Raw genomic sequence first — 16,895 nt, 5'->3', positions numbered from 1 at the left:
CGGGATTTTAGAGACTTGCCTTGCCGTGACTGAATTTATTCCTAAACTTTGAAGATGATCTCTTTCATCAGCTAAATCGCAGGATTGTAGAGACAGAAAAATCAGAGATGATTTAAATGTCAACTGAGTGAAAATAACAAAGCCACCTTAGGTTATAGGCATCAGGGTCAAGGGTATTATAACTGTTGCTTCTGTTCTAGCTCCTGTGTACTGTGTGTATAAATGTGTAATCCCCATATAGCGTGAAAGGGAAAATACTTGATGCAAGATTGTTACTAAGACTAAATGTCTTTTAAATCCTTAAACTGATACACAGTTGAGTGAAAACTGTAACAGACTATTGCAGGAGTCCAGAAGTCAGGAATTCTAGCAAAGAACTGGGCAAATGAACAGATATGGTGCCCGCTCCTCTGACTACATTCAGATGTCCTACTCTGCATCTCATTTTCCTTTGACCTGAAATGTGCGCCTTACTGTATCATTTCAACAGCTCAACTAGTTACAGCAATGATTTGGCTATGCCAGCCCTTTCCAGGGCCCATCAGAGGCTGACAGGAATTTATAGAGAATTATGTTAACATGGACAGCAGTTGTGTTCTGAAGAGACTTAAAATTCAAAAAGCAAACTATTTCTTATCATATACAGGAAGAGAATGCAGAAGCGTCTCATGAATGCTTTAAGATTCAGTTGTATCTAATTGACCATTTCTTTTACCTTCTTGAATTTAGCTTACTTGTGATTTTTTTATTAGAAAATGGAAGCACCACGTGTAGCCTGAATCAGCAAATTTATATGAGGAAGACTCCTAAAATATACGTGCTGAAATGCTGCATCTTACTAAGCTTATCTATAGAAAGTTTAACAGAGAGGAAAACTACTGGAGAACACAGAAGAAGAAACCTTAACACTATGTTTAGGCACACAACGCAATCCACAGGCCAACAGAAAGCAGACATGGACATTCAGCCCACTTGATCTTCCTGCAAAACGTCTAGATCTAACTAAATATTTGTAAATATGAAATTACACACGCACACCAATTCTTGTTATGGAAACACAGAGCTACACAGCTAGAAGGAACCAGGGTGTTTTCTATCGGCAAAGAAACTTTAGACTGTAAGAGGTAGGATGACTTCCCACTGCCGCTGCTGTCCTACAGACTATGCACAGCTCCCGGCATTCCCGCTCACAGCCGCAGGCATCTTATTTATATACTGAGCTGCTCTACACAGGATACGAACAGAAGGCAGCTTCGTTCCTCCTTCCCTGATCCCTTCAAATTTGGTTCCTAGGCTCCTTTTTCACCTTTGTGAAAACTTGGAAAGTGTCATAGCTCTCTCTGTCCCTTTAAATTGCATGCATTTTAAGTATCTTTTGTCCGTTTTAAATAAACTCCCCGAGATACCGTTCTAAGATTCAGGAAGTCTGTGAGCTTAGTTTCTTCTACTGTCTCGGCTCCGTCTCTGCCCACGATGACACAGTGAATAAGCAGCAGAGCCCCGATGTGAGCTCAGGTAGTGCACAGTCAGGCCTCTGAATCTCTTCCTTTGGGCCTGCTGTCAGCGGTCTGCTTTAGTCTCCCTCCTTAGCTGGACAGCACAGAGTCCACCACTCCCGGAAACCTGTGGAGCGAGGTCCCTCCTAACATCACCCGCTTCTGACCTAGGGGAGATGCACACGGTTTTGGTGATGACAGAGAATTTCCCACCAAAGCCTTTTTTCTCACTGTACCACTGCCAGGCAGGTAGCTCAGCTGTCTCTCCTGGGGGCGTCACTGCCCTTGAGTCTCCCAAGCTCCTGGAGCTACTTTTCAAGTCGTCCCAGCAGTTCCTCGTGGACACAAATAACTGGTTCCTCTCCCATGCTCGTCACCACCTCAACCCACCTCAGCCCTGGAGTGCATGAGGAGCTAATGGAGCAAAAAACGTTTGCAGGATCACTCAGCACCACCTACTTAGAGAACTCTTTTAATTACTGGGCACCTACGTGTTATCTTGACAGGTGAGCCTTTGGCCATATCTCTGAGATAACAGGAATCTTCCAAGAGCTGGCAGAAGAGGGAGTGAAGAAGGAAGACGTGTTACAGACATGTAGCAGCTCCCCACAAAGAATACGATCGCCATGCACTGCAAACATGTACTAAGGAAGATAAAAATTTAAAAAAATTCTAAGATTGCTTCTGCTGACTACAGAAGTTAAAAAGAAAAAATAACACACGTTAGGGTTATGGGGACAAATGTATATGGAGACATTTTCTACCATGCATTCTCCTAAATATTCATGTTATCTTAATAATGGCTTACAAAAATAATCATGAGTTCTCACCGATGACAGGGAACTTTAAATTCTTTCAACATTTTATCAGTTGCTAAAATATTTCCAAGTTCTTACCAGTCTATGCTTGAACACCCTAATAATGGAGAAATCAGTATCATATGAAATAGTCTGTTCTTGTTCAAGAAAAGATGTAAACCTTTGCTCATACAACAGACTTATAAAGATGTGAAGTTGGGGTCATCCATCTTTTTCTTTTCAGTACCAGGGATTGAATCTAGGGCCTTTTTACTGGTCTATAGTCCCCACCCTTTTTATTTCTTATTTTGACCAAGGTCTCCCTCAGTTGCTGATTGCTCAGGCCTGGCTTGAATTTGCCATCCTCCTGCCTCAGCCTCCCAGAGTGCTGGGATGACAGGTGTGCACCACCACACCCAGCTATCCCATCGTTTGATAGTGCATTTTCTAACACCCACTTAGTTCCTTCAGCCATGCCCCTTGCAACACAGCTTCTTGCTTGCCTCTTTCTAGAACAGCATGTAGCCCGCCAATGCCCTACTCAAAGTAAAGCATTAGAACTGACGAGAAGTCTGTCCAGGGGAAGGGAGCCAGCCCCTGCTTCCCTGACCATGGCGTACCTCTTCATGAGGGAAACTGAAGTGAGCTCTCGCTCTGCTGACAGCTGTGGTACATACCTGATTTACACTTCAACTACATTTTCTAGCTGTGCCAGATTGCTGTGGCTAAGGATGACTTACCTTGTAGACACTGGACATTGCTGATTTTAGAACACAAGCAGTGGCCTTTACATGTAACCTCTTTAAAAATCACTTCAGGATCTTGACTTGACCATACAATTTATGCTCTTTGATTTCCCATTATCCCAAATTTGATGAGTGTTTACGATATCAACACCCCCAAAAAATTTTAAGGCCAATGATATCTCTAGCAACATCCCTCCGTTTCATAGCAGTCTATTGAATAGTTGTTCAATCTGCTATCAACAGACATATTTATGCTTAAATCAAGGCCGCTAATCACCTCCCCCAGAAGTGCATGAGGAGAGACCCTGCAAAGCTCCTTGCTCAAATTCAGGGGTCTAAGTTCTCTGCCCTTCCCGGGTCTGGAGTGGGTACCAGAGTAACAAAGAACGCTGGCTGAAATAGCTATCAGATTCATTCTGGCTTCTCATACGTGATTCTGCCTTCCAGGAATCACCAGCCAGTTGCTGGGTAGTCTGTTACATACTTGAGATCACATTCATTATTATATACCAGAGTTTACAGAAATTGCTACTTTCTCCTTCTAGAAATTGGAAGCATCAGAATCCCTGAACTTCTTTTGGTCCTTCTTGTACTCGCTATGATTTCTAGAAAAGTTCTATGTTCTCAACTTCAAGCTGCCTTAGTCCTTAGGGAAATAATTTACCCATTGGAGAGACATCAAATATAATGAAGCCATTGGGAATTCTCTTTCACTGACTGAAAACAAATGCTAACATTAATGCAACTAAAGTCACTCCTTAAAGTCCCATGTTTGAGGTTGGTTTTTTTTTTTTTTATCTATTCTGTTCACCGCAGGAGGGTCTGCTTCACAGAACATCCTCCAAGCTGTCTTTTTCATCAAAGACTCTTGCACCATCAAAAAGCAAAGTTATGCACATGAAAACAGATTTTCCCAAAAATATCCTCACAACATGTGGACATGCAACACATGCCACATATATTTAGTCACAAAAACTAAAAAGATGTATCTTTATCTAGCAACTATCTATTTCCAGATGTGTGACTAAGTGTGGCAATCAAGTCATACTTGACCAAAACAAAAAAAGGAAGGCAGGCTGAGCTGCCTAGCCCACAAAAGAAATGTTTATTAATAACTCAGCCCCCCTTGCTACACATATTTCCTGGCAAGCTGGCTCCTCACAAAAGCACAAGCTTTATTTTCTTGGTTAGGTTAGGACATACACTTCCATAAGTACACAGAATGCTACCACTTAGAGACATTTCATTCTTGTCTGGACTGGAAGGCATAAGATATTCCTTGGGGTTACTGAAAGTGACATTAAAACAGGTCTTTTCTATGTAAAGAGACCAGATTTTAAAACGGAAAATCTATCTCTCATCTCTGAAAAAAAAAAAAAAAAAAAAAACAGTACTCAAATCATTAGCAAGAGAAATTCAGCAAGAAAATGAAATAAAATGGTTATGTATAGGAAAGAAAGAAATCAAATTATTATTTCCAGAAGACATGATCATCTACATAGAAGACCCAAAAAATACACCAAAAAGCTTTTAAAATTAATGACCAAAGTCAGCAATGTAGCAGGGAACAAAATCAACACACAGAAATCAATAGTGCTCCGTACACTAATATTGAACCCACTGGGAAAGAACTTAGGAAAAAACACCATTCACAATAGTGCCAAGAAAAATTAAATACTGTACTTAGAGATCAACCTAACCAAAGGAAGCGAAACACCTCCACAATGAAAACTACAGTATGCTGCAAAAGAAAATCAGAGAGGACTTCAGAAAATAGATTCCTGGATAGGCAGAACCAGCAAGTTAAAACAGCCATATTCCCAAAACTGATATATAAAATTGTGCAATCCCAATCAAAATACCAATATAATTTAGTTCTTCACAGAACTAAAGCAAATAATCCTAAAATCCATATGGACCCTAAGAGACTCTGAATAGCAAAACCAACCCAAGATAACAAGAGCAAAGCGGGAGTCATCACAATCCCAGACTTTAAGTTATGTTACAAAGCAATGGTAATAAAAACTCCATGGTACTTGCACAAAAACAGACATGAGGACCGATGAGGGTTGCAGAAATTACCCTAAGTACGTTCAACTACTATATTTGATCTCTGACAGTGGGGCTGGAAATGCACACCGGAAGAAAGACGGCCTCTTTCCCAAACAGTATGGGGAAAGCTGGCTATCAATGTGAAGAAAATCAAGTCTAAACCCATGTCTCTCACCACGTACTGAACTGAAATCAAAATGGATCAAAGAACTCGATGTCAAAATAGAAGCACAGCCTGCTGGAAGATAAAAAAGGTAAAACTCTTGAAATCATAGGCACAGGCAAACACTTTCGGAGCAGAACCTCGGTTGCACAGAAAATAGTACTGAGAATCAACAGATGGAGGCAAATCAAATTAAAAAGCTTCGGCACAGCAAAAGAAACAACCAACAAAGTGAAAAAGAAAACCTATAAAATAAGGAAAGAATTTGCCAGCTATTCCTCAGGCAAAGAACTAATATCTAGAATACACAAAAAAATTTTTAAAAAATAGATTCCCCCAAAATAAATGACCCGGTCAAAAATGGGTAAGTGAAATAACAGACACTTCACAGAAGCAGTTCGTATGGCCAATAAATACATGAAGAAATGCTCAACATTGCTGGACATTAGAGAAATGCAATTTAAAACAACACTAAGATTCCACCTTGCCCCCAAAAGTATGGTCATCGTTAAGAAATCAGATAATAATAAATGCTGGCCAGACTGCAGGAAAAAAGGAACTCTTCTACACTGTTGGAAATGTAAATTAGTACAATCACTATGGAAATCAGTAAAGAGATTTCTCAAAAACTAAAAGTAGAAATTCCATTTTATCCAGCTATTCCTCCTGCTGGGTACCATCCTCAAACAGACAAAGACATCATACTACCATAACACATGTATACCGGTGTTTATAGCAGCACACTTAGCTTAATCTTGGAAACAGCCTATATATCCATCAACAGACGGATAAAAAAAAAAAATATGGTATTTACACAAATGGAGAGCTACTCTGCCATAAAGAAGAGAGACTCGAGTCCATCCATAGACACATGGATGCAGCTTGAGACCAAAATATTAAGTCAGACACATAAGCTTAAGTATCACATTATTGTTTCTCTCATGTGAGAAATCTATATTATAAATAAAGAGCAAAACAAGACGGATAATAGAAAATAGGGAGATGCAGCTTTCTCAAATGGGAATGGGATCAAGAGATGGAAGGAAAGGGAAATAGCGAGGGGAAGGGGATGAAAAAGAGGAGTTAAGATGTGTTGTGAGTATGAAAACTAGGCTTTAAAACTTCCTGTAAGAGGGGGCAGATATACCAAATATGGAATATTTGGTTACTCATTTCATTCCAATAAAAGTGTAACTGTCTGTGCCGCATTAATGTGGGGTTTCTGCTTGGCTTATACTGTCACCTGGTGGCTGTCTGCGTGTACTAACATCAGGCCTGTTAAAGCAATTTCTTGAATTAGCATTCATTTAGCAGTTCCTTTGCAGTATCACCGACACTGACAAGGCGATCCTTCCTGCAAGACCTCTCCACGGCAGTGCGGAGCTTTTACACAATCTCTGTTCATCGACGTAAGATGAGCCACATTTAGAATAAGGGTTAATAAATTCATAATGAAAAATCTACAAGAAAACATTTGTAAGGCCAATTATATCCCCCAAACAAGACCAAAATGAAACAGAAAGAGAATGCCTTTCAAACACAGAAATCAACATGTAAAGACCAGAACAAGCAAAATGAGGCGTTCAATAGTATTACTACGAATGAGCAAATTTGCAAAACTATTTTGCATGGTATCAGGCAGACAGACATTAGTAGGCCTAGAGAACAAAGGCAGATTGCAGAATAGCATGCGGTGCCAGTTAATTAAAGAATGCCTTCAGTATACTACATTGAAAATAATTTCTTTGGTCTCAGACCCAAAGCGATCCCACAGAGCATAATTTTTAAGGCCAATTATACCCCCCAAATAAAAACAAAATGAAACGAAAAGGGAATGCCTTTCAAACAGAAATCCACCCATCCTAGGGTCACAGGTCCTGTGCATTCGTTCTATCCCAGCCCCCGGCCATCCAACTCCAGAGTGAGGCGAACTGCATTCCTGGCTGCCACAGCCCACGGCCCAATGATGCCAGGAGGGGAAATGTTCCTTAAAGACCCTCCTGCCTCAGCTGGGACCCGGTTTAAATTAAGAACCTATCAATCTTTTATAAGTTTCTTATACGATTAAAGCACCTGAGAAAACAATGCCCATCTAAAAAGGACAGGAACACATCACCCTCCTTTAGAATTCAGGCTACTTGCTTCAGACATAGTAAGACCCAGTATATGCTAAGCACTGTTTCTGAGTTATAGCTTTCATCCCGTTAGGAATGCTGTGACCATGCCAGTTTAATTATCTGGTGAATTTCAGAATGTTTAATACTTACTACTAGAATATGATTAATATTTAGTATTTAAAAAGGAGTTAGTTCTCCTACATTACTCTTTTTCTAAGCTACTGCCCTCCGTTTATTATCCTAAGTAAGTTTTAAAATAATTTTGTCAGGTTCCCAAAGAATTTAACTGAGTTACCTTAAGAAATAGACTTTATAAAAATTGCTGTAAGCTCTGGGTTTGGAAAGAATCATTACACTTACACAAGCTTCTTAGTAGCAAACACAGAGCTGGGCTAAGACCTTTCGGTGTTCCTCAGCTGGGTAGCTCGTCAAAGAACACGTAGATAATGAAACGCAAAGGGAGCTTTCCGCTTGCAATGTGAAAGAAGAGACACACAGAGAAATCCTCTATTTAAGAGCAGATAAAATGCTAAAAAAAAGTTTTAAAAAATATTTGTTAAATGTTCTGAACCCATGGATCAACTGGTTAAAAGATAAGGGAAGTCCCCAAAGGCCACAAACAAAAGATGACATGAAGTCAAGAGATGAGACAAGAGGGCCGGGCAGGGTGAGGTAGGGTCAGGGACCCTGCAGCAGGCTTTGTCCCCTGGAAGTGACACCCGCAGGAAGGAAGTGGGGAGGGGGTCACCCTACAGAGAGAAATGGTAGGAATAATGAGCCAACTGCCTGTGGAGAAAGAGAATTACTAACGCCTGCCTCTCCCAGGTAGGGGAGGTAAAGAGCTCACACCCTGTGGTGTTAAGAGTACCCCCTGGTCAGAGATGGCCCCAGCACCCACCGAAAACAAACATCAGTCCTTCTAGGGGGTCAGACCCAAGCAGTTACCACAAATAACTTCCAGACAAACTGGGGCACACAGTGAAAAAGCAGATTACAAAGCCGTGATGAAATAAGGCACGAGAGTCTGTTGAAACCAAGTAAGACTGCCAATTTTTGACCTGTCGGATAGGTCTCCGGTGAGTGTGTTTAACATATTTTGAGAAATAAAAGAAGGGGGCATCACAAAGAGGCAAGAGCTGGCACAAAGTACCTGCAGCTTTGAAACAGAGCCAGCGGGAACTCATGGAAAGTAATATACAATAACCGACAGCGAAACAGCGTCAGCTCAAAAGTCAAATTGTAGGTCGGACGACAGAACTGAAGAAGACAGGACAGGTCTCAGATTCGGGAATCTAATTTAATCGTAGCCAAGATAATTTTTTTCAAACTATTCATGTTGTGGTAAAATTCAGACCATTAAAGAAAAAGAGAAGACAGGTCACTTGGCAAGTAACAATCATAGATTATCTAGTGATAATAATCATTAGAATGACCTCTGACTTTTTCCATAAAGTAGAAGACACATAGTACAGGAAATAAAAGCCTCAAAGTTCAAAGAGAACATAACTGTCAATTTACAATGTATACCCAGTGCAATCTCTTTTAAAATGAGAACAAAACAATGTTTTCAGATAAGTAAAGGCAATGGGAGTTTTATTATGAGCTCACACTCACTAAGGCTCTAAAGCATGTTTCTCAAGCTTTAATTTATATGTGAATCACCTGAGAGCTTAAGGAACTGCAAATTGTAATTCACTGCGTCTAGGAGGGGTCTGAGAGTCTGCAGTTCTAACAAGCTCTCAAGTATTACTGATGATGGTCCAAGATCAAAATTAGAGTAGAAAGATTCTCCAAAGTATCTACATTAGGAAAAAACATTGGATAGATTATCTGCACTGGACAAGGGAACAGTAATCAAAGAAATGATAACGTGTAAGAAAATGATGTAATGACTGTAGAAAATAAAAAAATTAATGTCAAATTTTCAAGCTTATCATATACAATAATGGAACTAAAATACTAGACAATTCAAATAAGAGGAGCAAGAAGTTGAAGTTGGATAGAAGAAATAAAAGGTAATTTAAAAGAAGACAAGAAAAGTGTTATGGTTTGTGTCTGGATGTCCCTCCAAAGCCTCATGCAGTTATGGTGTGGCTTCTAGAGTTTGTGATTGATTGATTCATGGTCCAATGCTGGGATTACGGGTATGAATGCTGCACCCACCCTGGGGCGGGTAGTTTGCATACAATGTAAGGGAGGGAAAGAGCCTTGCTCCTCCCTCCTCCCTTTTTGCTCTTGTTACTTTTGCTGTCTTCTGCTGCCATAAACTGTTGCCCTCTGCCATGTGCCACCCTGCCTTGGAGCCAGCTGAGTACGGACTGAAACCTCCACAAACTACAAGCTAAACAAACCCTTCCTTCTCTAATTTTGGGTGTCGGGTGTTTTGTCCCAGCAATGAGAGAAAAGTAACTAAGACAGAAAGTATAACTAAAAATTGTACTATGAGGAAGACTGAAACCCCTAGACCCAGTGAAATTCACCAAGGCAATGCATATCAGCAACCCCTGGGTTAAATCTAGGCTCCTTTCTATTCAGACCCTCACACCCCACAACCCTCAGGAATATTAAAATTCCATAAATTGATTTAATTGAGAAAGTAAAGAGCAGGTACCTGATCTTAAGATAAAAAACAGATTAAGAGAATTCAAAGAGCACTTAAATTATGCATTAAAAAAATAAAATGAAAACTTGGTTCACACTTGTAATACGGGCCAGTAACCTTCTGCGAGGTGGACCACCTTTTCCTGAAGTTTCCATGCCCTCAAGAGAAGTAATAAACACTCCCTCTTGCAGAACATAATGCGCCTCTTTTGCTCAAGGCCCCCACTCTATTTCTTTGCATGTATAGCAAAATTTCTGCTAACAAACCCTTCACAAGCCTCTTACTGATGCATCCTAAAAATTATTTTTCTCTGACAGAAATCAGCAAACCTGCCAGCCCTGTCTGTGTTTAGGGTGGGTTAAATTCCTTATCTGAGCTTCGGGAACCTTCTCAGACTCAGTCTGGAAACAGAATGACTACAGGCAGAGCCATGTTATTTTGTTGTCATTGTTCAAGAAAAGAATAAATATATTTTTATATATGTACATATATTTTTATATTTAGTTATTATTAAATATGCAAGTTAAAATTTTCTAAAGACTATAAACTGAGTTCACAACTTTCAACCATGATAGGAGAAAATGTTAAATGAAAATAATTTTCAATGAATCCAAAAACTAACATATAAAAAAAAATAAAAAAGAAGAAAAGAGGGGCTGGGGATACAGATCAGTAGCATAAGTGCTTGCTTGGCAAGCACAAGGTCGTGAGTTCAATCCCTGGTACTGCAAAAAAAAAAAGAAGAAGAAAAGAAACAATATAAGAGAGATGAAAAGGAAGCATGGAATAAAGTGGTATAAATACAAAGTATAATATTTATATTAAGTGTAAGTGAACTAAATTTTCCAGTTAAGAGACAAAGATTATAAAACTGGCTTCATAAAACATTTCATTTTATGCCATTTAAATGACTGCTACGATCTAAATGTTTGTGTCCCTCCAAAATTTATATATATAAAGCGCAGTCCCCAAATACAACACAAGCTTGATTTTCTTTAAATGTGTTACAAAAAAGACACAGTGTCATCAATACCACTCAGAATATTCCCCTCCTTTTATAACACAATTATCCCATCATCCTTGTCACTTGTTGAAGCACTTGTGGAGGTTCACATTGGTGTTTTTAGTTGCACTGTCCTGGCTGCCTCCATGTCCTGAACCATTTGAAAATATTTACCCTTCATGGTCATTTTGACTTTAGGGAAGAACTAGAAGTCACATGGTGCCAGGTCTTGTGAATAAAGTGGATGAAGATACACCATGATGTCTTTATGAGTCCACCTTTCCTTTCGACGGCACTCAGCAGCATCATTCACTTATTTTTCATCACACATTATAAAGACATTTATGAAAGAAAACTTCCAAAACTGCTTCAGAAAGTGGCAAGAAGATGGAATGAGTGTGTTTGAAGTGAATGGGAGTATTTGAGGAGAATTATTGGCAACGTCTTTGTATTAAGTTTTTTAAAATTTAAGCCTTCACTATATATTTTGATCTCCCCTTGGATATTGAAACTTAAGCTCCAAGGTGGAGGTATTAAGGGGTGGGCCTTTGGTAGATGATTAGCTCTAACGAATGAGATTAGTACCCGTTTAAAAGGGCTAAAAGGAGCCTGTTCATCCCTTCTGCCATGTGAGCAAGCAGCAAGATGCCATATATGAGGAAAATGTCCTCCCCAAACATAGAATTACTAATGGTCTACTAGAATAAAATACAATTCTACTAGAATAGAATCTACTACTAGTCCAAGCTTTGATATTGGGCTGACTAACCTCCAAAGCCCTAAAAAACAAATTTATCTTGTTTATAAATTGCGTAGTCTAAGGTACTTCATTATAGCATCTGGAATGGACAAAAACAGTAACATAGCTACACTGTAAGAGCACAAAAGTAGAATAGCATGAAAAAGATAAACCACATAAAGGCAAACCAAAAAAGTTCATAGAAAACTATGAAAAAAAAATTTTAAAGCAAAGAAAAACCCTACCATATCCCAAGATTATGTATTAATGAGAAATTTAATTAAGTCAAAAGATACATCAATTGCATAAATAGGGATGCAACTAATAAGATAATTTCAAAATATATAAAGCAAAAAGTAACAGAAATATGTAGAAAAACTATAATGGAAGGCTTTATAACACAGAATCACTGCTAGTTTGAGCAGATCAAGTCAGTAAGGATATTGTTATGGTTTTTTGGTATGGTTTGGATCTAGAATGTTCCCCCAAATTCTCATGTGCTCAGAGGCAGAGTGATTGGATCCTATACCCACCAGTGTATCGACCCACTGACACATTCCTAGCTGACTTGCTCTTAGTGCATGAGGCCTGGTTGGAAGTGGGTCACTAGCAGCATGGTGTAGAAGGGTACACCTCCCTCCTCTCCCCAGCTCCTCCCTTCTGTCTCAGCTTCCTGGCTGCCATGATGTGCGCAACTTTCTTCTGCACGAGCTTTTAGACCGGGCGCTTCTGCCTTGGAGCCAGCCGGCCATGGACTGCAAATAAACCTCTCTTCCTTTAAGATGTAGTGTTGGGTATTTTGTCTCAGCAATGAGGAAAGTAACTAAGATATATAAGAATTAATTAATACAGTTAATAAGGGAGTTAATAAGCTAATAACATGAATAATTTAATAAGAAATTGAATCATTAGTTTAAAACCTTCCCACAAAGAAAATACTAGATATAAACAGTGCTAAAAGAGAAGATCGCTTTCTTAATTAAAAAAAATGTGGACCGGGGGTATAGTTCAGTGGTACAGTGCTCACTTAGCACAGGCAAATCCCTTGGTTCAATCCCCAGCACCAAGAATAATAATAATTCTGACATTTTACAGAAGTTTGCAGAAAAGAGAGAAAGAGGAAGAGTCCAACTGACTTTCTAAAGTACGTTTAGAGACACTGCAAAACACTTCCCAGGAGCTGGCACACACCTGTAATCCTAGCACTCAGGAGGCTTAAGCAGGGGGATCACCACTGTATAACAGATGTAACCCTCAAAACAGTATTTAGCTGATATTGAAGTAGAAAAAATTACATTTAGGACCCCATAGCTCTACACAATATTTTCAACAACTTCCTTCTCCCCTAAAAGTGTAGGAAATGCCTTGAGTTACTTTGATCAGCGCCAGCATCCTGTGTCTGCACATCAAAAGGCACACGGGACAGCACAAAGGGGACAGTCCACACTGGCTGCTGCTGCAGCGTTACAGTAGCTTCCTCAGTGTGCAATGGCTTCTGTCATATTCCCACAGTGGCCTTCTTTTTCCTTGTTTTTTATAAGAAGAACCCCAAAAAGCACTGAGAAAGTGTTATAGAGCTTTACGGAAAAGGAAACAAAGCCATCCAGAAAAGCCATTACAATAAAAGATTATGTCATTGCTAACAAAGCAACGATCTGTTCACAACTATATTAACTGGTGACCAGGAAGGGGAAATACTAAGTTACGTGCTCATCTTAGAGTTTGTTTTTCAATATAGGCTTATTTACTGCATGTTCGTTATACTTTGGGAGATTAGTTTGCCTGAACAAATAACCCAGTATAACTTTAACATTTAAAATGAAGGGAAATAGGCTCCCAGTTAATGTTTATGGATGAGACATCTGATTTTCAGAAACAAATTATTAGGTAGATATACACATAACTCTAATAGTGAAGATGGTATGAAAAAGATCACTATAGTTCCATCCTGTCCTTAAACATAACTACAAGAATTCTGAACAGATTACTTTTTGAAATGACAAATGTGGTTTCTTTCAGAATTGCAAGACTCATTAAGGAATAGACAATTATTAATGTAACTCATCACATTAATAAATTACAAGAGAAAGCATGTTCACCTCCAGAGAGTCAGAGAAAAAAAATTTAATAAAATTCAGCATTAATTTATGATAAAAGAATAAGAATTAGCAAATTAGAGACATAAAGACATTTCCCCAACGTACTGCACATTAGGAAGGGCAGAAAAAGGCCAGATGTGTAAGCTGAAATCTTAAAAACATTCTTTTAAAATCAGGAGCAAGACAAGGATGTCTGTTATTATCACTTTGTTTGACGTTGTTCCCGAGGTTATAACTGAGGCATCCACAAACAGCCAGCCAGACAGAAGTAAAAGTGATAGGTTCCTGCCTGGCTCTGAACACAACTTCCTCTTACCCTTCCTGCCCGCGAGGGAAGCCCCAATCAGCTCCCAACGCATCACTGAGCCCGCCCCTCAAGCTCCGCCTCTAGCCAGGGTCCTCATAAACCCCCAGCTCCTTCCTCTGTGTAGCCCTCTCCCCTCCAGGTCCTGAGTAAAGGCCTTCTTCCCCCTTTGTTTCTTCTTCTGTGCCAAAAAAACTAACAAAAAGGTGGAAAGAATTAACACTTCTGCACGTAATATGATTGCTTAAGCAGAAAATCCCCAAAGAATCCACAAATTATTTAATATCAATATTTAAAGCATTTGTATTGATGTATATTACAGGCAAGTCAGTAGACCCCTCTTTAAGGCCAGTATTGGTGGCACACACCTGTAAGTCAGCACTTTGGGAGGCTGAGGCAGGAGGAAAACAAGTTTGACCCCAACCGGGGCAACTTTGTGACTCAGAGAAATTCTGTCTCAAAATTTAAAATTTAAAAAAACAAAAAGGACTGAAAATCTAGAGCTCAATGCAAAGACCACGGGCTCAAGCCCCAGCACCACAAACTGAACAAATGAATTAGAAAGACTTTAAATGACAGCCTTGGGGGTGCTGTATCATCCTCCTCCAAACCTTCTCTCCGCGGGCATTACACTGATTGCCTACTGCAGGTCTGGGACTATTTGCCTCCTGTGGTCCTCACACATTCACTGTTCCTGTGTATGACCCTGGCCCCAGGTGGTTCTGCTGTCGCTCAAGCTAGTCCTTAGTGATGACCACAGGTCTGCAGGACCGGGAACTGAACCACTGAGCTACATCCCCCGTCTTTTCAAACTGTTTTTATTTTGAGACAGGATCTTGCTAAGTCTCTATAGCCGGCCAAGTGTGCATCACTACGCTGGCTTTTCTTTCTTTTTCTTCTTTTTTAAACAACTTTATTGAGATATGATTGAGATACAAAACTTATAAATATTTAATGTATACAACTTGATAAAAAGCAAGTTCCTTTTCTTTTCTCCCTCTCTCTCTTCCTCTCTCTCTCTCTCTCTCTCTCTCTCTCTCTCTCTCTCTCTCTCTCTCTCGCCCTCCTTCTCTCCCTCTCTGTCTCCCTGCTGACACTGTGGACTTTGAATGAATCCCTGTGAGGATTTAGGAGAAGATTTCCGGGTTACAGCACAGTTACAGTTATCAAAAATAAAAGCCAATTAACAACTTCTGCTTTGTTGCTATGGTGATAACTAATCAACTCCAAAAATTTAGCACAAAATCGCAGTTACCAACCGCAGTCTGTCTCTGCAGCTGCACTCGCGCCTCCCCAGGCCTCACTCTGCACAGTCAGAAGACCACAGCCGGCCGCTCACCACAGGCCTTGTGTGACAGCCACGCACTCTTCTCACAGGTCACCTCCAGATCTTCCACCGGCATCACTCTCCCAAAATGCGCCGGAAACTTACTGGAGCTCTAAAATACACACTACCTTTTTAAGATTTACGAGGATTAGGATTAAAAATGCTAAATATCTCAACAATTTTACATTGATTGTATGTTGAGGTAATAATATTTAGCATATGGTGGGTTAATATTAAAATCAATATAACCTATTCATACTTTTTATAATGTGATAGCTCGAAAGTTTTAAACTGCATTCTTGCTGGGCATGATGGCGCATGCCTGTAATCCCAGCACTTGCAAGGCTGAGGCAGGAGATCACTGCTAGTTCGAAGCCAGCTTAGGCTACATGGTGAGTACAAGGCCAGCCTGAACTGCATAGCAAGACCCTGTCTCAAAAAACAAAAAATGAAATAAAATTGCATTCATTGCTCTCACTGTACTTCTATCATTTTACCCTCTTTTGCGTCCTTGTTGGCTCTGGCACTGTGTGGAACTGTAGTATCCGTGTTTTTACCATGTTAGTGTCCTCATCGCCCAACTAGAACATCAGTCAGGCACCTTGTCGGCCCCTGTCACACTTCATTCCCTATAGAACTGAACCTGGAGTTTGCCGTGAGTCCCAGGCCAGCCTAGAATACAGTCAGTTCAAGTCCAGCCTGAACTGCATAGCGAGAACTTGTCTTTTAAAAAAAATTTTTGTTTTTAAAAAAGCGTGACTTTCACAGCCAGAGACAGGAGCGCTGTGGACCCTCTGGACACCCGGGCTTCTTTCCTTTGGGCTGTTCCGCACTGCCCATATGTTCTTCATCCCAGGCAGAGAGGTGCTAGGACGTCCATACTTGATCTTTTTTATATCTCTTTGTTTGCCTAGTGAACTGTCCACTTAATTGCAAAGGTGATCATGATGCGAACCCTCCATGGACAAATCCTTTCTTGTGGGAAACCCGCCCCACCGCCCCTCGTTAAGCACTTCTCCCTCCTGCCACACGGTGGCATCCGAGATCCCGGCTGCGATGGTACAGTCCATTCCCTCCCCCCGTGCCTCTCGCATAGTGGGTCCTTCCGGCCTGAGAAAAGCATTGTGGGGCGGTGGCACCGCCTTTCCGGGCTCCGCTGCTGTACGGATGGCGTCTGTGGCTGCGGGCTGCAGCGTGCCCGGGCTCGGGCCGCGTGATCGGGCTCGGGCCGCGTGATCGGGCTCGGGCCGCGTGGCCTCCCACGGGCGGAGAAATGCGGGCTCCCTGGACCCGGGGCGCCTGCGTTCCCTTCCCGGGAAACGGGGACACGAAGGGGGTGTGCTTCTAACGATCGTGGCTGCCGCGTGGCCTTCAGCGGGAGCGGAGCGGAGTTTCCCGGGAGCCAGGAAGGCCTCGCCGCACGCCCGCCGCCCGCGCGCCCGCGCCGGGG

This window comes from Chinchilla lanigera, unplaced genomic scaffold, assembly GCF_000276665.1.
Source record: "Chinchilla lanigera isolate Chin_1 unplaced genomic scaffold, ChiLan1.0 scaffold00017, whole genome shotgun sequence".
Lineage (NCBI taxonomy): Eukaryota > Metazoa > Chordata > Mammalia > Rodentia > Chinchillidae > Chinchilla > Chinchilla lanigera.
The sequence above is the reverse complement of the archived record's forward strand: the minus strand, read 5'-3'. Positions refer to the sequence as shown.